The 19,302-nt window shown below is 36.4% G+C and overlaps 1 protein-coding gene and 1 pseudogene across 3 annotated transcripts in view; one reads left to right on the top strand and one right to left on the bottom strand.

Moving 5' to 3' along the window:
- Window positions 1-19,302, bottom strand: part of LOC105227509 (protein diaphanous) — a 130,722-nt gene that overhangs the window by 22,979 nt on the left and 88,441 nt on the right. The window lies entirely within an intron of this gene.
- Window positions 8,734-8,932, top strand: LOC125775889 (small nucleolar RNA U3; annotated as a pseudogene).

Below are 19,302 nucleotides of genomic sequence, written 5' to 3'. Positions count from 1 at the left end.
ACAGACTGTAATTCAAAAATTTCTGTTTTAATATTTAGTTCACTTGAAGTCTTTCGCGAATGATAATTTGAGTAATTTTCTGTTCTTCAGGGTGGTGAATGTGCCTGGGTTTGTATCGTGTTTTGAATTATCTATAGTAGGGTGTGTTGGGTGCGATGCGATGGTAAGTCTTCATAGGTTATGTGAACTTTTCAATTACACTATGAAAAATACTTTCGGGTTTGGCAGGATTATCGAAGATGAACTCACGCAGTACAGAAATTGGACCACTAGTGTTTTAGGTTTATGAGTTTAATGGTCGAGTGGATGTTAAGAAACTTTCATAAACCAGAATAGGCAAGGAAGGAAAAAGTTCGTGAGTAACAGAACATTTTGCACTCTTGTGATTTGGAAGGGGTTAAAATTATATTTTGCATATATTAACTTATAATGTTGGTCGTGGACTAACTAATATTCTATTACATTCAAATCAACCGTAAGAACATAAATAACTATTTTCATTATAAGTTCTGTGGGACTATCTTAATAAATAAAACACGCGGTGTCGTAGATGCGCTATTATCATAATTTAACACAGTTCTAAATTTTGAGACAATTATAGCACGACTGGGCTTCACGTTCTCTGACAAACTACCAACGTACCTAATTGAACAAGAGCTATCCAACCTAAGTCAAGGATTCTTTAGTGAACTACAATTCTTTGACGGATGATATAATGTCAATTGAAATATTTACATGCGAAATAAACCCAGCTGAAGGAACGAAATTAATATGTTGGGTGAATGAAGGAAAAGCCAACCGAAACAAACAAATACTCGAAGAAGGTTATAATAGGGATGTGGAGACTAAATCTTGATTTCAACAGAAGGTTAGGCGTTACAACACTGTGGTCACGAAAAAATGCCGGAATATTTTTTTTTCAAATATCGAATATATTACCAAAAGAAACGGCTTGAAGTTAAGCGGAGAGCTTAAAATCACTGTTTTGGTGCATTGATTAATAATATATTCACAAAATTATAGATATATTCAGCAGATTTTAACATAATCTTTGTATGGGAGGTGAGCGTGGTTATTTCTGCTCCTTTCACAATGAATGAGGTGCTGATAGAGGACTATGCTTTCAGCAAGTTTGGTTAACATAGCTTTAGTAATTTGTGAACAAAGTATATTCGAGCTATTAGAGAGCGGGGCCACGCCCATTTTTATAAAAAATCTATTCTAACGGGTGATTTTTTTGAGGTTAGGATTTTCATGCATTAGTATTTGACAGATCACGTGGGATTTCAGACATGGTGTCAAAGAGAAAGATGCTCAGTATGCTTTGACATTTCATCATGAATAGACTTACTAACGAGCAACGCTTGCAAATCATTGAATTTTATTACCAAAATCAGTGTTCGGTTTTTTTTTTTCGGACAAATTTTGTTCAGCGATGAGGCTCATTTCTGGTTGAATGGCTACGTAAATAAGCAAAATTGCCGCATTTGGGGTGAAGAGCAACCAGAAGCCGTTCAAGAACTGCCCATGCATCCCGAAAAATGCACTGTTTGGTGTGGTTTGTACGCTGGTGGAATCATTGTACCGTATTTTTTCAAAGATGCTGTTGGACGCAACGTTACGGTGAATGGCGATCGCTATCGTTCGATGCTAACAAACTTTTTGTTGCCAAAAATGGAAGAACTGAACTTGGTTGACATGTGGTTTCAACAAGATGGCGCTACATGCCACACAGCTCGCGATTCTATGGCCATTTTGAGGGAAAACTTCGGACAACAATTCATCTCAAGAAATGGACCCGTAAGTTGGCCACCAAGATCATGCGATTTAACGCCTTTAGACTATTTTTTGTGAGGCTACGTCAAGTCTAAAGTCTACAGAAATAAGCCAGCAACTATTCCAGCTTTGGAAGACAACATTTCCGAAGAAATTCGGGCTATTCCGGCCGAAATGCTCGAAAAAGTTGCCAAAAATTGGACTTTCCGAATGGACCACCTAAGACGCAGCCGCGGTCAACATTTAAATGAAATTATCTTCAAAAAGTAAATGTCATGAACCAATCTAACGTTTCAAATAAAGAACCGATGAGATTTTGCAAATTTTATGCGTTTTTTTTTTTTTAAAAGTTATCAAGCTCTTAAAAAATCACCCTCTACAAAGGCCATCTGCAATCACAACCGGTGCAAAAAATCATGCATTAACATATTGACATATACTTTATCGAGCAGTTCCATCTCTATCAAGATAAAGACGAAGTATAATTCAAACATAGTGCAATAATGGATAAGGAGATTTACTTTATTTGCTCACATGACAAGCCCAGCTCCTTACCATGATTCAAATATTAATTTACATGAAGTGTTTACATACTTAGTTTCACAACATTAATTAAAGGATGGGAAATCCCAATTCCATTATGTAAAGCATCATATGTAGTATACTCGTGTGAAAGCATGGATAATTTGTGAATATCGCGCATTTTTGGCATTAAACTATAATAGCCTTGACCGCGTTAATCCGGATTAACTGCGTACTCAATCAGATCCAAATTTGTAGGTGACAGACGGCAGATACGCGAGTTTGAAACTCTGGTAAACAGCTGATTGCCATTTTTTAATATTTTCTATGAAAGTGGATAGAAGATAAACATTGCATTAGCCGACCAATTCTTACAAAACCATCTTATTACAAAAATATATTAACACGTTAATTTTAAAACTGCATCATAACATAAAACTTCTTTTTTCATTATTGAAAATTTGAAAAACAGCTGTCAGGATGGCTTGTTTTTCATTCACAATAAACTACAACAGCTTGACCGACGGCAGCGTTTATCCGGATTAACAGCGTACTCAATCAGATCCAAATTTGTAGGTGACAGACGGCAGATATGCGAGTTTGAAACTCTCGTAAACAGCTGACTGTCATTTTTATATTATTTTCAATTAAAATGGATAGAATAAGAAATGGAAAAAGAAAAACTTACGGTGATTCAGTTTTATCAATAACACAAGCTTATTAGTTGTACAAAGGCTTCAAAGACAGTCGAAAGATCGTTGAAGATATGTCATGTTCTAAACGACATTTGACCTCTTCAACTGATGAAAATATTAAAAAAGTGAAGTATATGTATGGTGCTTGAAAAGGCAAATGTTAGAGAGATGTTAGGAGTGCTCGAAATCTCTCGCGAGTCCGACCTAAAGATTTTGGTGGATATTTTCGATATAAAACGTTGTACTCGTCTCGATAAAGAAGATTTTGAAAGAACAATTCCATCACATTATGACAGAATTTAAAGCAAAAAACGCAACGAATTCATCGATCAACCGCCGTATTCACCAGATTTGGGTCCGTGTGAATTTTTTTTGTTGAAGAGATAAACAAAAATCTATGAAGAAGATGAAGGCCATCCGAAAAAGGTGTTATGAAAAGTTTTTCGAGGACTGTAAAAATCGCTGGCATAAGTGTATTAAATCTGGTAGGGATTACTTTGCAAGCGACAAAATAAAACTTCTTCTTTATTGGCGAAGACACCGTTTAGCGGTTATAGCTGCGCCGACAAAATAAATATTGATGAATAATTAAATATAGTGCGTTTTATTTACAGTTTCCGGGTACTTTTTCGTCACAGTGTATATTTGTTTTATTTAAAACATTACATAGTTCTTTTGCACTTACCATTAACTTTTTATGCCTGAACAGGGGATATTAAGTTTGCCACGAAATTTATAAAACCTATCGGCCTCAATACCCGCGCCGTAAGCTCTGTTTTCTCCAAAGATGGACAAGGAAGCAAAGCAAATACGTCTGGCAGTGAATGAGGGCAATACGAAAAATCTCCTGTCATCAAACAAACAGTCGTCGAACTCGCGATTTGGCTCTTACGTCACTGTTGACAGTCATAACTTTGAAGTTGTAGATAATAACGTCTATTTAACACCACCAACAATGTCAGCCTGGAAATCCAACGCAGGTGCTACTTCGGACTGGGTAGGCAATTGAGAACTAAAACCTCGCTCGGCGAACAAAAGCCAAACTCTATAAGTCACTTATTATGGTGCAGAGGCTTGGACGATGACAACTGATAAGTCGACGTGGCGAGTTTTCGAGAGAAAGGTTCTGCGAAAGATTTATGGTCCTTTGCGCATTGACCACGGCGAATAATGCATTCAATGGGCAACGATGAGCTGTACGAGATATACGACGACATTGACATAGTTCAGCGAATTAAAAGGCTAGGTTACGTTGTCCGAATGGACGAAAACACTCAAGCTCTGAAAGTATTTGACGCAGTACCCGCCGGGGGGAAGCAGAGGAAGAAGAAGACCTCCACTCCGTTGGAAGGACCAAGTGAAGGACCTGGTTTCTCTTGGTATGTCCAATCGGTGCCACGTAGCGAAAAGAAAAAACGACTGGCGCGCTGTTGTTAACTCGGCTATAATCGCGTAAGCGGTTTCTACGCCAGGAGATCGTATAAAATATATGTCAAGAACCGATTTTTAATCGTCTTCGACTACTGAAGATCGATTCCGAAAAATCGATTATTTAACGAGAAAACTCGATTATCGAGTAGAATCGGAATCGAGTTTACCATCCTTACTGGCAGCCATCGCGTGCACATATAAAACCTCCCCACAATAACCACCACAAAAAAAATGATTTTTTTCCATGTTATTTATATGGAAAACAGAAAATATGAAAGAGGCACCTCTTAATATTAATATTAAGAGCTCATCTTTTGAGTGACTCTTTTTTACACATATTCGAAAGTTTTAAGCCTGTTTTTCAGTTGAAAAAAGATTGCCTCAGAATGACACACCCTAATGTACAGTCATGGGACAGAGAAATAACACACTTTTAAAATTCAAATATGTTTTCAGTTTTATCAAGTAAGTGAATCCTAACAATAACGTTAGTGTATGGCTTGACTTCCACAACGTTTCTCAATGATGGTCAGTTGTTTGGACGAATCAGTCGGAAAATACCACTCCTATCAAAAAAAAAAAAAAAACAGAGCACGGCTAGCCTTTCCTAAAGATTGTATAGAAAAGAACGACAAATTGTGAAAAAGGGTTCTGTGGAGCGATAAAACTAAGCTTAACTATATCGGATCCGATAGAAAACCATTTGTTCATCATCCCAGATGTCAGGCGTATAACTTCAATTCGCATACCTAAACATTCTGCAAAATACCATGGAACTATTCGCGTTTGAATCGATGCCAATGAATTGAATTTTTATGCATGAAAATGATCCAAACGTACGCAGCTAGAAGTGTGAAGAACTGGCTCACTGCAGAAAGTATTGACGTCTGGCCAGTCCAAAGTCCCGACGCAAACCAGATTGAAAATGTATGGAACGACGTTAAGTTACAGATTGCCAAGAAAAAATTAAAAAAATGAGAAAGTGTCAGATATATATATGGAGAGCTTGCCCCGACAATGTCAAGCAATTTTGAAAAATTGTGGGCACACAACAAAATACTAGCGTTGTAAGTGCTTAAACACTATAATATTTATTAGATTTCTAAATAATTTATTTAATTTCCGCACAATCGGCTTACCGTGCTATTTATATGTACAGACCTAAACACGCAATAGGAAACTCAATCATATTTTTTAAGAACTATTGAGCTTTTTAATTTTTTATAAATAACTCACTTATTGCTCACTTTATGTGATGCTAATAAAAAATATTTTTTTTTTCTGTTTTTATTGAAAATATACGTCTTTTTATTACATTCTCAAAGTGTGTTATTTCTCTGATCATTACTGTATGCATAGCATGAGCTGATTTGACATAGCCTTGGCCGTTTTGAGATATTAATATGAAGTTTTGTACTTGTCCTGTTTTCCCCCAGAAATCGCTCATTAGTCAGAACCCCCGTATCGGACCACTATAGCATACAAACTGAATGGCTTGTATGGAGAGCTTTGTTATTTGACGAGATAACTTCCCAAAATTTGGCATGGTTTTTTATCTAAGAGATAATAAGAAGTGTAATCTCCAAAGAAATTGTTCACATCAGATTAATATAATACATAGCTGCCATACAAACTGAATGATGGGTATTAAGTGCTTGTATGGAAAGCTTTTTCATTTGATGAGATATCTTCACGAAATTCGACATGAATTATTATCCAAAGAAGTAATGGAATCTCCGAATAAATGGTTCATAGCTACCATAAAACCTGCCCGATCACAAAATCAAGTTCTTGTAAGGTAGTTTTTGCATTTGCGAAGGGTATTATAGCTTTACTGCAACCGAAGTAAACGTTGTTTCTTGTTTTTATAGTCTTATTACGATATGAATATACACTGATCAAAGTAAATATTTAATTTTATTTTTACTATTAAGTAATATAAACAAATAAAAAACCAAATAACAGTATTTTATAAATCAATAATTTATTTAGTTTGTAACTTGACGAGTTTTATGATAATAAAAACAACAAATCTGGCCAAAATAAAGCGCAAGCCCTGAATTACCTTAAAAATAAAAGCACAAAATTTTTTAACAAAACTGGAAAGTCACTTAAATTTCGAGATTTTCTGTACTAGTTCGTAAGTTTCTCTTCAAAATGTCGAAATATATCACGTGGCCCATGATTTGGCAATTTGAAAATACAACCCCAAATCCTAACGCCTCCCACTTCCGTGTCACATTAGGCAAAAATTCAGCGTACTTGTTTATGTACGCTTTCGCAAAAAAAATGGCTTTTTGCGCGCAACTCTCATCTGTAGCGAAGAACTGACAAGGAGCATGCATTAGCTTCTTTGTAGAGTATGGTCAGACCGAAGCATACCCGACGATTGGAATAAAAATGTGCTTTGCCCTATCCATAAAAACGGAGGCCCCATAATCTGCGCCAACTACCCTGGGATAAGCCTCCTCAACATCGCATATAAGATCGTAAAGAGCGTATTGTGTGAAAGATTAAAGCCCATCGTCAACAAACTGATTGGACCTTATCAGTGTGGCTTCAGGCCTTGAAAATCAACAACTGACCAGATATTCATCTTGAAAAACACTCATGAAAAGAGGATCGACACACATCACTTCTTCATCGATTTCAAAGCTGCTTTTGAGCGCGAAAAGCTGCTTTTATGTCCCTATACCTGAAATTGGGATCCACGCAAAACTAATACGGCTGGATCCGTCAGGATCGGTAAGGCCTTTCGATACCAAACGAGGTTTCAGACAAAGCGACTTCTTCAATCTACTCTTGGAGAAAATAATTCGAGCTGTAGAGCTAAGACGAGAAGGTACAATCCCAACTCGACTCCCACGTCACTGTTGACAGTCATAACTTTGAAGTCGTAGGTCTATCTTGGAACCAGTACGAACAACAATGTCAGCCTCGAAAGCCAACGCAGAATATCTCTTGCTAGCAGCTGCTATTTCGGACTGAGTAGGCAAGTAAAGTCCTCTCTCGACAAACAAAGATAAAAATCTATTAGTCACTTATTATTCCCGTCCTGCTATATGGTGCAGAGGACGATGACAAAGGTTCTGCGAAAGATTTTGCGAATATTACAATCGATGGAGTGATGAGCTGTACGAGTGATACGACGACATTGACGTAGTTCAACGATTTAAAAGAAAGCGGCTACGGTGGCTAGGTCATGTTGTACGAATGGACGAAGACACTCCCGCTCTGAAAGTATTCGACGCAATACCCGCTGGGGAAATCAGAGGAAGATCTCCAAAGGACAGGTGGAGAAGGACCTGGCTACCCAATTGGCGCCAAACAGCAAAAAAAAAAGAATGACTGGCGCTCTGTTGTAAACTCGGCTGTAACCGCGTAAGCGGTGTCTACACCAATAAAGAATAAGATGATTTTATAAGTAAATAAGTTCTGATTTGATTTAAAGAATACTTTTAGTATCGAGTTCAACGTAATTTGTGCACAAATTTGAAACTAACTTATTTTACAAATAAAAAAGACTTTTTTGTACCCGGATTTTTATCCGGCCAAGGACTGTCAACTCAGCATAATTTTCCGATACAACAACAAAAACATTTTTTTTTTGTTTTTTACTCAAAACCGACGTCTTTATAACTATGCGCTATAAGTACAGGTGTTATTTATCTTTTGTTGTTTGTGCTGTTAAATTTTATTAAAAAAAATCGTTGTAAATGCCAATGCAGATAGGAATTCTATACGATATTAATTAATAATGATTTATTTATTTCCTGCTTTTGGGTATTACTTGTTTTCTTTTTTTATTTCTTTCGGTTCTTTTGTAAAATATAAGCTAACGCTGATTATTTTTTAGTATGCAACCCTTTCGTTATTATGTGAACAAAAAGAATTGAAAGAATATTGAATACAAGTTATTGAAGTCCTTATACGACACCGGAAAAGGTTGCATTAAATGCAAGTTGCGCAACCTTGCTCAATATGCATCTAACGCAACCTTGTCTGCGATGATGTTCGAGCAGCAAGCGAAGCGGTGACAATAAGCGATCGTTTGTTCGTTTCTTTCGGCACAGCTCGGCCGACACAACAACACAACACATTGTTACCATGCTTATGCTGTTGTTGTTTTTGTAGAACAATGTTTCAATTTTTGGTTGGTGACATATTCACATGTGTGCGCATATGTATGCTTGTATGCTTGTGCATTATTGAAGTTATAGTTCTTTTTCTTTCGTTTGTCTTTCTGTGAATTCTCAACTATTTTATGTGTCTTTTGTTTGAAATACTCTGCGTTGGCCCTTGAAAAATTAAGACTATACTTCACACAATCATTTCTGTGTGTCTTCATTTCCATTTTTGGAAATCGACCCGCGATGACGAGGTATATCGTTTTATCTGACAGCGTGAGGTTTAAGAAGTTCATTTCTAATTTTGTCTTGTGGCATATTAGAAATGATGTTTCTTCGAAAATCGTTCGCTTACAACGGATAAAACGACTTCGGAGTGGTAATTTTAATGAATAAATTCCTTTTGGTTGAAATATTTTGCGTTGGCCGTAGAAAAGTTAAGACTATACTTCTCAGGATCATTCATTCCTTTCATTTCTTCAAAATCATTAATGACCTTTAAAAAAATGCATATTTGCATTATTTCGTTGTCATTTCCATATTCGTAGCAATAGAATTTCTATGGCATTACATATCGACGCAGATTTTTACGAGAAGCACCATAAAGTTGTGCAATTTATGTTTTTTAGCTTTTGCCATCGTCGCGAAAGACGACTTGTTGGCAAAGGCATGCTCGGGGAGATGTTACGGCCTCTGTTTTATGTTTTTATGAAATTTACTACACTTGTTCTTCGCCAATTTGGCTGTCATATTGTCTTGTGAAGATCAATTTTTTGTTGGTGACATATTCATATGTGTACGCATATGTATGTTTGTATGCATGTGCATTATTTGTTTGGCAATGTATGCAAATATATGTACATATAAGTATATATGAATGTATGAACATGCAAGTCAATGCGCGCACATGTAATAAGTATATTGATAAGTGATGAAAATATGATTTCAATTTCTGAACGCGCACATGCATATACATACACTCATAAGAGCATGTGCAGATACACAAGATAGGATAGAAGATGTATGCATTTTTTCATATATCACAGCAATATACATAATATACATACACATAATATTGCTGTGATAAATTTAATTTCTATTAGTAAGAAAAATATTTATTTGCATAGTACACGATGTTAAAAGCAAAAAATTAAAAATTTAATCTGTCGGATTCGAACCTCTGCACAGCTGTGGTAGCATATTGACTTTCCAAGCGCTTACCACCAACACCGCCATTGACACTTAGGTTGCACTGACTTAAGTATGGTTTGGTTATGCATGTACATAAGAAACATACGATGGTTCTAATAATTTTGTTTAAGTATAGAAATATTCTTTTGTAGAACATTTGCTTTCGCAAACATACAGACAAATGTGCAAACGACATAATATCGCTCATTTGCTGCAAGACCGACATAAGTCAAAAAAATCGATTTTCCAGAAAACGCGTTTAAAGTTTTCAACTGACTACAACCTTACACGGTGACTCCAACCTTACACCTCTTCTCAAGCGGAGCATATAAGAGGTATTCATATGAATTTTTCACTCAACATGAAGTATGATATAACGAACAATTCTGCAACATTAACTCAAAAATCACGTTTTCTGATTTATGCCGGTCTTGCAGCAAATGAGCGATATATGTATGTATTATTGTTTCGCATTTTGCTTCTGAATATCACCAAGAAATATAACTTCTTCCGCACGTAGGGACTCCACACGCACCTTTTTTTTGAACAATTTAATATACATAAAATAAATGTGTAGAAACCGGACTAAAAGCGCATTTTTGTTTCGGCCAAATGTGTAGTCACATCCAGCCGCGCTCTATTTTTTAGATATTGGGACGTCAAAACGTTTTTCTTTATTCGTACGATAGTCACGAATGGTAGAACAAACGAATACAAATTCCTATCAGACGAACATAAATCCCACTATTTGAAGCCAAATCTAATGGACTTTCCTTTGATAAACATTTTCCATCCGAATCCATCTCAAATTTCAAATCGTTGTGATCGATTTTCGCATAGTTCTTCGTACATCGAAGCCATCTCATCATCGATAAACAAGTTGAATTGATGAAATATGCTAAAATACGCTTCGGAAATATAAATTACGGTCATTGTGCACTACATACCATATTTGCTAAATAATGTTTCCTTATTTTCAAGTTCAATGTTCACCGGAAGCTCGCAAGAGCAATTACAGTTTTTTGCTCCAGTCCATTTTAGTTCGGACATATTCACTTGTTTTCTGCATTTGGACGTCACACGCGAACCTGAACCAACTTCAAAATCAGTAGAATGTTTCTCGGTCTCGTCGCAACTGACTGATGCATTTGGATTGCCTTCATTGTACGCGCACGACAGTTCAATATGGCCAGCTTTTTCCTGTGACAGAAACTCATTTCCATCGTTCAGTATTTTCTCCTCACCATCGACATTTTCCGAGTCGAATTTGTAGTTTTTGGAGGCAAGACGATTATGTCGAACGTATCCGCAAGAAAAATGGGATTTGCGATCCACTGTAAATATTTTAGGATGCCAAGTCCTTACACTTTTATTTCTCAAACTGTACTGATCGCTTTTTCACCGAAGACGGTTACATATACTCATTCTAACATACATTCATTTTCTCTGCTTATATGCTATGTATTTACTTATACATCTTTGAAATGGACACATGAACTTGTGCAACATGAATATATGTGTCAACACAATGACAACCAAGAATGTGTTTAAATGAATACAAATGAACTTTAAAAGAGAATCAACAATAACTGAAAACGAATCTTAAGTTAACGGGATATATCTACATTAATCCTTCAATGGTTTACTCTTTTATATTTAAATTAACCCGTCAATGGTTTACTCCTTTATATATAAGTATAATTAGAATAACTTAAAGTTAGGATGTATTATCATACACATAGTACTTATTACTACAATATTTTACTTAAGAACGGAAAATATCACTACTGCGCGGCATCGGAACGTACCGGCGAATCACAGTGGAAGACCTGTTCGGGCTCGTTCTTTTTATATTCAAAACCTAGGAAGTGTTTGGTCAAATGTATTTTAAAAATATCTGCAAAGAATGTTCTCGACACCCCGTCTGCTGATTGTGATACTTTCTAGGTTAACTTGTTCGTAAAAGTAAGCAGTAATTAATAACGTCTAAAAATATTTTTATGTTGATTTTATAGCGTATTAGTGGCCATAAGTATTTGCAAGACTTTTGTAGCCCTATGTGATAAATTCCTTAAAAATAACAGAAGCTAAAGTTATATCGCGGTCATTGGGTTGTGCGCACCCAATGAAAAATAACAACAAGCCTCGGATGAAAACCCCTTTTTGATGAAGATAATGGCAAACGAAATAAGGACTACGAATTGAGGGCATACACCTGGAATGTCCGGTCCGTTAATTGAGAAGGTGCCGCTGCCCAACTGGTTGATGTTCTCGTTAGAGTGAAGGCTGACATCACCACCGTCCAAGAAAAGTGATGGACGGGACAAGGACTGAGGCGAATAGGTCTTGTGGCATTTACTACAGTGGCGCACTCGCACTCGCTACTTGGTTCTCACGTCACATAACTTTGAAGTCATAGATAATTTCGTCTATCTTGGAACCAGCGTAAACACCACAAACAATTTCAGCCTGGAAATACAACGCAGGATTACTCTTGCCAACAGATGCTACTTCGGACTGAGTAGGCAATTGAGAAGTAAAGTCTCTCTCGGCGAACAAAAGCCAAACTCTATAAGTTACTTATTATTCTGCTATATGGTGCAGAGGATTGGACGATGACAACAACTGCTGAGTCGACGTTGCGAGTTTTCGAGAGAAAAGTTCTGGGAAAGATTTATGGTCCTCTGCGCGTTGGCCACGGCGAGTATCGCGAACGATGGACCGATGAGCTGTACGAGATATATGACGGCATTGACATAGTTCAGCGAATTAAAAGACAGCGGCTACGCTAGCTAGGTCATGTTGTCCGAATGGATAAAAACACTCCAGCTCTGAAAGTATTCAATGCTGTACCCGCCGGGGGAAGCAGAGGAAGGGGAAGACCTCCACTCCGTTGGAAGGACCAAGTGGAGAAGGACAAGGCTTCGCTTGGAATATTCAATTGGCGCCACGTAGCGAACAGAAGAAACGACTGGCGCGCTGTTGTTAACTCGGCTATAATCGCGTAAGCGGTGTCTACGCCAGTAAAGAAGAAGATTTGAAATTCTTCCCACATAATCTGGACCAGTTCATTGATGAACAAGGCAAACATTTGCAGGAAAATAGGCTAGGATTGAAAAACATTTTTAAGCTTTATTAAGACATCTATATATCATTCGAAACGTCCGAGTTTCTTCTTCTTTCCTAAGTCGTTCTTAAATTAAAAATCGGTTGATTATTAGCTAGAATATGGGCTAATAATGCTCAAAAGTTCTAAAAATCGGGGTTTAAGCTTAAGTCGAGTTTTGGGTATGTTTGGTAAATTTCAGTACCGGATTCTCGTTCTTGACAAAAGCTACTAGAAAAATAACATCACTTTTCAGGTATTTCGACTTCATTCTTTTTGTTGCACTGTAAAGGGTGATTTTTTAAGAGCTTGATAACTTTTTTTTAAAAAAAAAAACGCATAAAATTTGCAAAATCTCATCGGTTCTTTATTTGAAACGTTAGATTGGTTCATGACATTTACTTTTTGAAGATAATTTCATTTAAATGTTGACCGCGGCTGCGTCTTAGGTGGTCCATTCGGAAAGTCCAATTTTGGGCAACTTTTTCGAGCATTTCGGCCGGAATAGCCCGAATTTCTTCGGAAATGTTGTCTTCCAAAGCTGGAATAGTTGCTGGCTTATTTCTGTAGACTTTAGACTTGACGTAGCCCCACAAAAAATAGTCTAAAGGCGTTAAATCGCATGATCTTGGTGGCCAACTTACGGGTCCATTTCTTGAGATGAATTGTTGTCCGAAGTTTTCCCTCAAAATGGCCATAGAATCGCGAGCTGTGTGGCATGTAGCGCCATCTTGTTGAAACCACATGTCAACCAAGTTCAGTTCTTCCATTTTTGGCAACAAAAAGTTTGTTAGCATCGAACGATAGCGATCGCCATTCACCGTAACGTTGCGTCCAACAGCATCTTTGAAAAAATACGGTCCAATGATTCCACCAGCGTACAAACCACACCAAACAGTGCATTTTTCGGGATGCATGGGCAGTTCTTGAACGGCTTCTGGTTGCTCTTCACCCCAAATGCGGCAATTTTGCTTATTTACGTAGCCATTCAACCAGAAATGAGCCTCATCGCTGAACAAAATTTGTCGATAAACACATTTCGAACCGAACACTGATTTTGGTAATAAAATTCAATGATTTGCAAGCGTTGCTCGTTAGTAAGTCTATTCATGATGAAATGTCAAAGCATACTGAGCATCTTTCTCTTTGACACCATGTCTGAAATCCCACGTGATCTGTCAAATACTAATGCATGAAAATCCTAACCTCAAAAAAATCACCCGTTATTAGTCGTAAGTAAAAGTTAATAAAATACAAAATATGATGGTAATCCGCTGCATTTTGCAATATAAAGCTTTGGCAACACCCAAAATAATTACCTCGGCTTTGATCTTTTTCGTTCGGGTACACCTGAACTTATTCCAATTAATTTGACGGCTTGTGTCCATTCCATAGAACACTGATTAGAGTTGTAAGAGATATAACCGCTTCATTGTAGTTATGACATCATTTGTAATTGTATAGTGTTGGTAGGACAGCGTTGGTAGGACAGTTAAAATTTTTTGATTGATTAAAAATGGAAAATGTAAACCGCCTCGTCTGACATTGTTAGAAGTGGCTACTGCCCTGGCTTTAAAGAGTGAATACAAACTTATAGAGTTGCTTTTAAAAGGCTCATCTAAATTAGTTGGCAGAATAATTCCTTTTGCGCAATATGCATCGAACGTCATCGTGAATACATCTTTTTGAGCTACATACTGAAGTATGATTTGCCATCCAATTGATTCATTTGGAATATTGTATGCAGAAGACTTTTTGTTGAGTCTTCAACGTGCACTCCAAAAAATACCTTTACTTTTTCATCGAAAAATAGTTTATTCGACCCCTTTCTCTTTTCAAAAAAAAAAAATGCGTCATGTTATACTATATTTTACCTTTGGTTTTAATATATACCTAACAGTTTCAATTAATCCACGAGTCGAAATGGGTTACAATTTTAATGAAACCAACTAAGTCAATACCGCTGGCAGTGTGTTTTGCAGATAATCTCCGTCTGGCGGTGCAATTTCCATGTCTGGCGTCTTGCTGGTGTGGAGTATGATTATCGCATGACATTTTGTAATTAGTGCGAGATTGGTGACTGCTTATGTTTCACGTAACGCAAAATTGAAAAGCCGTATGTGATACGTTAACTTGTACAATTTTAGCATCTCCGTACACAAACCAACAAATTAATTTGACTCCTTGTCAATTTATGCTTTTTTCCAAAACGAAGCTTAAAAATCCACATTTGCAAAAATATGCATAAATTATAGTAAGTAGCATTTCCACACACAACTGAGACCGGTAAATGCCTCTTGTTTATTCAAAGCTATCAGCAACTCTTATGGAACATCACTAAACTTAATACGAAATTAAGTTCTAGGAATCGTGACAACCATAAACTTTGTTTTTTCGTAACCACAATCTCTAACATGGACATCTCGCCTAGAATACCCAATAATACCGGCTTCTGGCGTCTATCTGATGCTCCCTTTGTGTCTGCCTGCAAACGTTTAATATTTCAATAATTTAATACATTTTTTTAATAATACATATATTAAATTGGCTAGGCATAAAATTGAAATTTAAATAGTCGTATGGCTTTCAAACAAGCCCTCAAACGATTCCGCCATTTATCAAAAGCAGCACGCACAGTTTATAGTGCTATTGACGAAGCTGCCCGCACCAAAGATTGAGATTTGCAAATTTCTGGGGTATTCGGCACACCATGTTCTCTAACTCTGACCACAAACGTAGTCTAATAGATTGAAATTTAGATTTCTATAAAACAATAAATATTGCTTTTAAGTCACTGTTAGGTGGTTTTTACGTTGTGAACCTTCCATAACATCCTTATCGGATAAGTCATGACATTTATCTGATCGATCGATATGAAACACGCGAAAACGACCGCTTTCTTTTACCATCAACTGTAGATGCTAGAACCAAACAGATCTTAAGTTTTTTAGCAGCTTATAGATTTCAAAACACTTTTCAAAATTAATAGATGTACCCGATGTTAATGGTCTGTTTGCAAATGAAGCATACAAATTTTTCAAATCATTTTTGTAAGTGTTTACATCGTTAATCTTCGAAATAATAATAATAACATGTGCAACTAATACTTTATTTCAGAACAAGTATACAAGGTGCGGTCCAAAGTAAACAGGATATTTTGAATCTAGCGCGTTTGTTGGCGCCATCTATATGACAACTGGTGCGTTAGAATCTTCTATCTTTATGCAGTGAGCATCATGACATTTCATTGTTTGGAAGTGAAGTTATTGCGTTTTAAGTATCAGTATGTTTGTGTTATCGGTGCGAAAATGAGCTTCGAACATTAAATTTTCTTTTTAAATTGTTAAAACTTTTACCGAAACGTTTCAATTGATGAAACAAGTTTATGGTGATGATTACCTATCCCGTAGTAGAGTGCACGAGTGGTTTCAACGTTTTCAAAGTGGTGGTGAGGACATAAATGACGATCGACATGTGGGCCAATCAAAATCCGTGATTACCGGAAATTCCATCGAAACTTTGCGTGAATTCATCAAAAATCAGCCGAAATCATTATTGAAATTCATGGAAATGGAATTAAACATCTCCAAAACATCGATTTATCGCATTTGGCCTTACGAAATGGGCATGCACGGTTTGTTCCGCACAAATTGACTGACGACTAAAAATTACTCTCATCAAGCGACGCTTATGACCGATTATTTCACCAAAAATCATATTATAACCATTCACCACTCCCCGTATTCATTTGATATGGCACCGTGCAACTTCTTCCTTTTCAGAAAAATGCATTTTCCCATGAAAGGAAAGCGTTATGCAGACGTAGAGGCCATTCAAAAAGCTTGCACCGGCATACCGGCGACCATACCGGCCAACGAACTAAAACACTCGTTCGACATGCTTTTGGACCGTGCTACAAAAAACTGTATTGAAGCAAAAGGAGAATATTTTGAATAAAATAAATTTATTTTGCCGATAAAAACATTTGTTCTGTTTTTTTTTTTTAAGTTCTGTTTACTTTGGAACACACCTTGTGTTATTACCATTAAACTTGCAGACTAGGGCTGCTTTTCTGCTAACGGAGTTGAACCATTATATAAGATTAATAGAATTATGATTCAATACGACTACAAATGTATTTTGGAGAGTGTCATGTTGCCATATGCTGAATGGGAAATGCCATTGCGTTGGGTCTTCCAACAGGACAATGACTGAAAGAAAATAACATTGTTGTTATGGAATGGACACCACGGTCCCTACGGATAATATAATAATGGAGATGAACTTTTTAATAGACTCCAAAAAGCTTGACAATCGATTCCGATGAAAACCATAGATAATTTAATTGCTTCAATACCGAAAAGATGTGCCGAAGTAGTAAAAAAACAATTTCAGTAAAATTTATTTTTTAGGATTGTTTCCAAAAAGTTGCATATGTTTTGTCCACGTAATTTAAGAGTTGAAATCATCAATCAATTTTTTATTTTTTGTTTATGTATGACATTTTTTTTGTCGAAAAATGTTAAATAAAAGTACAAATACCAAATTATTTCATGTTTAATCAACGGTCTTCAAAGTTTAATGCTAATATATATGTATATACTTTTTCTAATATAATGTATTAGTTGCAAATGTTATGGCCACGACTGTAAATAGTGGGATATGTTATTAACTATATAGAGCATTTATTTTTGAAATGCGATTAGAAATAACGTCACCGATAGGGGAGAACCTTGTGATATTCCATTTTCTAATTTTTTAAGCTTGATTTATATCCGTTTACGTTGACCGCAAATGTTCTATTTGATAAAAATGCTTTTGTATAGTTGTAAATTTCCGGGCCAATTTTCCACTGATCGAGTTGATTGAATATAGAGTGGACATCTATACGGTTGAAGGCTTTTGTAAAATAAACTCTTATAACAGAACAGTTTTCGTTTTGATACTATTTTTTTGCTTAATCATGATAAAAGCAAGATAGGACGGTAATTTTGGTAGTCACCTTTCTTATTCATACTTTTTGGAATACAAATGACGTTAGATTTTTTCCCAGAACGTGGGGAAACGCACCAGTTTTAACAACTAAATTGTATAAATTAATTAAACGACTTATTAGCACCAGAAGTGCGTTTTTAATCATTGCATAGGTGATTCTGTCCGGTGTAGGATAATTCTCCTTAGTATTTTGAAGGTTATTTTCTAGTTCAAACAGTGTAATTTCTTCTTCAAGACTACTAGCAGACTTTGAAATTTTATTCACTGATTTGAGGACATGATTTTTTGCAGAAAGGTATTCAAAAAAAAATGTTCATCTGCAAAAGCCTATGCAAAAGAATTGGCAAAAATTGTTCTGCAATTTGGGCCGCTTCTGTTGTAATTCCTGTAGAAGATTTAATTGACTGAATGTAGCAAAAGTGGGTTTGTTCGTAAAAGTTCTTACTGTTCGCCTGACTTTTTGTGTTGGAGTGTTTGGGCTGATATGACCCGTAAAAATTTGAAAAGAGCTAGTATTTGCCTCTTTACTTTTTTGCGAAAAAGAGCATTACATTTCTTATAGTTGAGCGGGTTATGTAAGGTTAAGGTGTTTTTAGAGCATGACAGTATTTCATTTTCTTGTTTCTAAGTTCTTGCAGCTCTTTTGTCCACCAACAGGTATTACGTCTTTTCTTGTTTGGTTTAGATTGCGAAATACTTACATTGGCTGCTCGCCTAATAGCTTTCGTCTCTTTATTAATGTTATCAGTGTTCGGATATCGGTCTACTTCTATTTCTAATCTCTTTGAAAAGAAAGGCCAGTTTGCGTTTGCACTTTTGAATCTATGGTTGTGGATAGTACTCGCAGAACTTTCCACATACTCGTATTATGATCACTACCGGGCATATCGTCCACCGTGTCACAATTTATCTCTTTCGATAAAAAACTACATGCTCATGCTGAAATGTCAATCGCAGATAAAGTACGAGGGCTGTTCGATTAATAACCGACCTCAACGTGAAGCTAGCGGCACATCTGAAAAAAAAGTTTCTACTTCAAATTGTGCATATTATAATAGCTACTCGCCAAAATTTCAGAAATTTATCTTGCGCAATTATCTGTTGACAGTCGTTTTTGTGAGTCTATTTCGGTGATTTCCCCAAAATGGAAAAAATTGAATATCGAGCTGTAATTAAATTTTTATTTTTGAAAGGCAAAACGCCTTCTTAAATCAAAGATGAGTTGGACTCTGTGTATGGTGACTCTGCACCATCGTTTACCAATGAAAAATTTTGGACAGCTGAATTTAAACGTGGTCGCAGGAGCTTGGAAGATGATGAACGTCCTGGGCGTCCAAAAACTGTAACCACTAACGATAACATCGCTAAAGTTCATCAATTGGTACTAGACGACCGCCGGATTAAAGTTAGGGAAATAGCTGAGATTATGAAGATGTCAAAAGAAACTGTTTGTCACATA

This window comes from Bactrocera dorsalis, chromosome 1 (assembly GCF_023373825.1).
Source record: "Bactrocera dorsalis isolate Fly_Bdor chromosome 1, ASM2337382v1, whole genome shotgun sequence".
NCBI classification, from domain to species: Eukaryota; Metazoa; Arthropoda; class Insecta; order Diptera; family Tephritidae; genus Bactrocera; species Bactrocera dorsalis.
Note: the sequence above shows the minus strand (reverse complement) of the source record. Positions and strands in the feature narration are given on the sequence as shown.